Below are 6,353 nucleotides of genomic sequence, written 5' to 3'. Positions count from 1 at the left end.
TCTATTAGCTAAGTATATACTGCGCATATTCATAAAATAGAATGTTAAACTGATTTTATAAAAATGGGGTGGTTCTATAGCAGTGGTTCTCACCTAGGGGCAATTTTGGCAATATCTGGAGACATTTTTTTATGACTGGGGTGGGGAGACTACTGGCATCTAGCAGGTGGAGAACAGGTTGTCCTGTTCTGCAATGTACAGGACGACCCCCACCACAAAGAATGATCCAGACTCAAATGTGAGTACTGCCAAGGTCCAGAAACCTTGGTCTCTGTAAACTACATGGATTTCACTTTGTGATGTTGAGTGAAAAAAAACCAAGTTACAGAAAGATACCTACCTTAAACCACAACAAAAACTCATAATAGTAATCTTATTTTATGTTTGTTCACATGCCACATGCATACAAAGTTCTGGAAGGATGCCCATCAAGTTCACCACCACAATTGCATGGCTGGCCATTGCATGACTTTTAGCTTTAGTTGTGGCATTTCAATTATTTAATAAGAAGAAACAAATAGTTGTGGGGTTTTTTTATGTTTTAAATCTTTAAAAAGACATTTAATTGTGCAAGTGACCTGGATGGGGAAGGATGAAGGTCAAGAGGGCATGTTAGGCAGATTCCTTGGCCCCAGTGGCCCATGGTAGGGCTACTCTCCTCTCAACATCAGAAGCCAGGGTCCCAAATCCCAAATTTGCAAAGCATTAGACTCTACCTAAGTCCCTGAGAAGCTCAGGTAATTGACTCACCTCTGGCAGGCAGGGAGGGAAGGAAAGTGAGGACATAGTCTCTCTGAGTTCACACCCTCCCTTGCAGGATCCCAAGGGGTCCTGGCATCCCTGAAGCAGAGGCAGAAGCAGTAGGACCACAGTGAGAGAAGGCAGCAGGTAGGGAACAAGGCAGCGTAAATAATGGAGGCAGGCTCAGGTAACCCCCGCTCCACCCCAGCCCAGCTGACATGCTCAGGGCAGCAACTCCTTGCTTTGCAGTCCAGCCCTCACCTGCAGAGCAATGCCAACCCAGGACCTCCTGCTGGAGTGAGGCAGAGGCAGATGCAGAGCCTCGACCGCAGGTGAGTCACCTTTCCCACGTTCCACCTGACTAGGAGAGACCTGGGGAACCAGCATCTGTCCTGGACTCAGCGAAGCCACCCTGTTTATACAATCCCTTATGCAACTTGAGTCTATGGCATGGGGGCAACAGGTGGGGCTCCACTTTCTAGCTTCAAGGCAGTGTGATGATGGCTTTTTTGGAGCATTACCTTTTTTGGAGCTCACATTACCTTATGAGGGAGGTTCATTGGATAGGTGAGAAACTGAGGTGCAGAAACAGAAGTTACCCACTCAAAGTTACCCAGGATACCTTTCTGACTTTTCACCTCTCTCCCCTCCCTGTCTTGCCCAGAAACCAATGGTAAAGGATCAGGGAGAGGGAAAGAAAAGAGAGAGATAAGAGGATTCAGGATTGAGAGGCTCCAGCCACCTCCAGGGGTGTAAACTATCACGGAGGCCTGAGGGACAGATGGGGTGATGGTGAAGAGTTAAGGATGAAGAGAAGGAGAGAACAAGGCAGGTAGGAGATGTCTAAAGTGGGGAGGAAGATGCAAAGAAGGGAAACCAAACAGTTTGACTAAGAAGATACAGCCAGGATGGGGGCAGACAGGTAAACAAAGATGGGGTCTGAGAGGCCAGGCAGACCTAGCGTGTGGTTCTCAGCCAGGGGCACTTCTGCCCCCCAGGAGACATATGACAATATGCAAAGATACTTTTGATGATCACAACTGAGAGGTGCTACTGGCATCTATGGGTACCAGAGATGCAGCTCAATCCTGCAATGCACACACAGTCCCCACCACAAAGAACGACCCAGCCCCAAATGTCCCTAATGCTGATGTCAGGAAACCCAGCCTTAGGGGTGTATATGGGCAGGACCTGGCCCCACCATGGTTTCTTCTAAGTTCCAGTTAGCCAGATCTCTCTCTCTCACACACACACACATATTCTCTCTTTCTCTTTCTCTGGGACAGTCTAGTTTATCTACAGAAGAATCAGCAGGTGTTCTGGTAGATCAATGCCAGGAAGGTTTTAGTCCCTCTCTCTGCTGTCCTGGACCCACGCCCATCATGGGTCTATGGGTTTTTTTCTACTTAAAAAAATTAATGGGATTCACATTTTAGAGCAGTTTCAGGTTTATGAAGAATTGAACAGAGGGATGCTTGGGTGGTTCAGTCAGTTAAGTGTCTGTCTTCGGCTTAGGTCATGATCTCGGGGTCCTGGAATTGGCCCATGTCCAGGCTCCCTGCTCAGTGGGGATTCTGTTGCTCCCTCTCCACCTCCACTCCCTCTGCTCATGCTCAATCTCTCTCTCAAACAAATGAATTAAAAAATTTTTTTTAAAAAGATAGATTTATTTATTTATTTATTTGACAGAGAGAGACACAGTGAGAGAGGGAACACAAGCAGGGGGAGTGGGAGAGGGAGAAGCAGGCTTCCTGCTGAGCAGGGAGCCCTATGGGGGCTCGATCCCAGGACCGTGGGATCATGACCTGAGCCGAAGGCAGACGCCCAATGACTGAGCCACCCAGGTGCCCCTGAATTTTAAAAATCTTTTTAAAAATTGAGAATTCATCAGTTGCATATAACACCCAGTGCTCATTATATCTCGTGCCCTCCTGAATGCATCTGAAACTAATAATACACTATATGTTAACTAATTGAATTTAAATAAAATAAGTAATAAAATAAAATAAAATAAAAAATAATTAGGCAGATAATGCAGAGATTTCTTATAGACCCTCTCTCTCCCTGCACAGTTTTCCCCTTAATATCCTGCATTAGTGAGGTACCTCTATTACAGTTGTTGAGGTAATATTGACACATAATTATTAACAAAAGCCTACAGTTTACATTAGGGTTCACTGTTGCTGTTATACATGCTGTGAGTTTTGAAAAATGCACAATGTAATGTATCTACCATTACAGTATCATACAGAACAGTTCACCAGCTTACCCCACCACCCTGGAGTTCCACCTATTTATCCCTTCCTCTCTCCCCTCTGAGCCTCTGGCAACCACCAATCTTTTTACTGTCTCCATATTTTTGCCTTTTCCAGAATGAACAGGCACCCCTCTTAGGTGCATTCTGCATCCCCCTCATTCCAGAGGGTGCTTTATGCAGCTCTGGGCCACCCCCTTAGGACATGGTGACTTCTTGTCTTCTCATACATCCTCTCCCTTTCTTTCTTCATGGCCGTGGATTTTTGTGATCTTAACTGATATGGGGAGGGAGTGTGTGAATGGTCTAACATGGTGAAGCTGACATCTCCCAGATCCTGGGAGTGGCCTCTGACATTCATTAACTGCCACCAGTAAGTGGTGAGTATGACAGGGAGGTTAGGAAGAGATAAATTTTGGGGTCATTCAAATATAGGTTCATATCCTGGCTTTCTTATTCCAGAGCTGTGGTCCCTTGGGCAATTGATGTGTCTTCTGTGGGATTCAGCTGCCACATCTATAAAATGGGGATCATAGCAGATGCCTTATAAGGTTGGAGTAAAGATTTAACACAAAATGCATAAGCATAGGTGCTGGGTCTATAGGATACATCCAATAAAGGGTAGCTATTCTCATCAAGAACTCAAAATCCAGTGCCAGAGATAGTTGTATCTTCAGCATGACCCATTATGATGAGGTTCATGATAAAGTTAGGAGCAAGGAGTTTTAAACTCACTCAAGAGTCATTGTTTTGGAAGCACTCAGGAATGAGTGATTAAATCTGCTTTGGGAAGAGAATGTCCAGGATGACATTTAAGCTGAATCTTAAAGATAAATAGGCATTTGATGGATGGAGAAGGAAGGAACCAAGATTGGGGCAGAGGGAACATGCCAAGGAATTGCAACTGCACTATCTAGATCATTGCTTTCAACTGGGGTTGAGTTTGCCCTCATGGGAACATTGGTGATGCCTGGAGCCATTTTTGGTTGTCATGACTAAGCAGGCGCTGGTAGAGGCCAAGGATGCTTCCAAACACCTTATAAGGCACAGAATGCCCCCGCCCCCCAAGCAAAGAATGATCTGGTCTTAAAAATCAAGAGTGCCACAGTTGAGAAACCTTGCATTAGATGTTGGAGAGCCGCTGGAGGCTTGTGAGCACAACCCCCATGACCCTGGTCTCACCCATTCAGCCTTTTATCGGAGGTTCTTGTTTCCAAGTCATTGACTTTGACTCACGCTTCCGAGATCTCCGAGTGTCAGGACTGACTGGGACGTTGTTGGGGCCACAGTCTTGGGGACCTATGGGCAGGTGCTGACCCAAAAGTGGAGGAAGGATGCAAGGGACTCCAGGGAAAGGAAGCCAAGAAACTCTGGAAATGATGATATTTGGAGAATGTAGCCTCCAGTCACCAATGTAGCTGCTCCCCTCTTCGTTTCTCACTATCAATCTGTCCGGGCTTGATCAAGGACCTGTGCCCCCTAAGGGGGCATTGACCCCTTTTTCCCTATTTTTTAAAAAGATTCTTATTTATTTTTTGACAAAGAGAGAGACAGCGAGAGAGGGAACACAAGCAGGGGGGAGTGGGAGAGGGAGAAGCAGGCTTCCCTGCTGAGCAAGGAGCCCGATGTGGGGCTCGATCCCAGGACCCTGGGATCATGACCTGAGCCGAAGGCAGATGCTAAAATGACTGAGCCACCCAGGCGCCCTTCCCTACTTTTTTTATTGAGGTAAAATACTATAACATAAAATTTACCATTTCAGCCATTTTATAGCATACAATTCAGTGGCATTAATTACATTCACGGTGTTGTGAAACCACCACCTCTATCTAGTTCCAGAACTTTCTCATCATCCCCAAAGGAAGTCCTGTGTCCATTAGCAGTCATTCCCTATTCTCCCTCCCCAGCCCTTGGCAAACACTGATACGCTTTAAACACCTGCAAGAATGAATATTCATAGCAGCACTATTCACAATAGTGAAAAAGTGGAAACAAACCAAATGTCCACCAAACGGTGAGTAAATAGACAAAATGTGGTTTATCCATACAATGGAATATTGTTCAACCACAAAAGCAACCAAGTTCTCAGAATGCTACATGCTACAATGTGGATAAACCTCAAAAACAGTATGCTGAATGAAAGAAGTCAGACCCCAAAGGCCACAGAGTGTATGATTTCATTTAGGTGAGTGTCCAGAACAGGCAAATAAGAGACAGAAAGCAGATTAGTGGTTTACAGCACTTTTAAACTTTATATTGCCTAATAAAAAGATCATTTAAAAATGGAAACAAACTGAGGGTTGCTGGAGTGGTGGGGGGTGGGAGGGATGGGGTGGCTGGGTGATAGACATTGGGGAGGGTATGTGCTATGGTGAGCGCTGTGAATTGTGTAAGACTGTTGAATCACAGACCTGTACCTCTGAAACAAATAATACATTATATTTTTAAAAAAAGAAGATAGTAGGAAGGGAAAAATGAAGGGGGGAAATCGGAGGGGGAGATGAACCATGAGAGATTATGGACTCTGAGAAACAGACTGAGGGTTCTAGAGGGGAGGGGGGTGGGGGGATGGGTTAGCCTGGTGATGGGTATTAAAGTGGGCACATATTGCGTGGAGCACTGGGTGTTATACACAAACAATGAATCATGGAACAACTACATCAAAAACTAATTATGTAATATATGGTGATTAACATAACAATAAGATAAAATAAAATAAAATAAAAAGTTATTTATAAAGAGACATTGAAATCTCATTAAATTGAAATTATTTACTGATTGCAGACTATGTACATTTGTGCACTTAGTGTATTGATTTATCATAGGTAGCACTTGCTGTGTGTCAGGTCTCATTCCAAGAATAACACATTTATTTCTCATAACAACTCTTTGAAGTAGGCAGGGGGACATGGAGGTACAGAGTGGTGGAGAAACTTGCTCAAGTTTACACAGTAGGCAGAACAAGAATTCAAACTCAAGTTGGCTGGGTCCCACGTCCCTTTGTCTGATGGACATGTTTTGTTGCCTTAGAACATACAGACATTACTCATGGGAGCTGGAAAACAACCAGAATGTTATTTCTACTCAGCCTCCTACTTCTGACTCCCTGCATGGGTAACTCCAGAGGAAGAATCTGATTTGTTTTAAGTTAGAGGGGCAAGCTGGTCCAAGGAGTTGTAGCCATGGGGCAGGGATATCTTGTGGTCTCTGAGGCTATGAGAATAGGATTTATCAGAAGGGAGTAGGAGAACACAGTGACAACGGCTGGAAGCTCCAGTGGAGGAATATTTTCATTTTGGGAGGCAACCCAGAAGGATATGTGAAAGGCATAGTCTTTGGAGACAGCCAGTCATGGGTT

The sequence above is a fragment of the Halichoerus grypus genome, chromosome 1 (genome assembly GCF_964656455.1).
Source record: "Halichoerus grypus chromosome 1, mHalGry1.hap1.1, whole genome shotgun sequence".
In the NCBI taxonomy this organism is placed as follows: Eukaryota; Metazoa; Chordata; class Mammalia; order Carnivora; family Phocidae; genus Halichoerus; species Halichoerus grypus.
Note: the sequence above shows the minus strand (reverse complement) of the source record.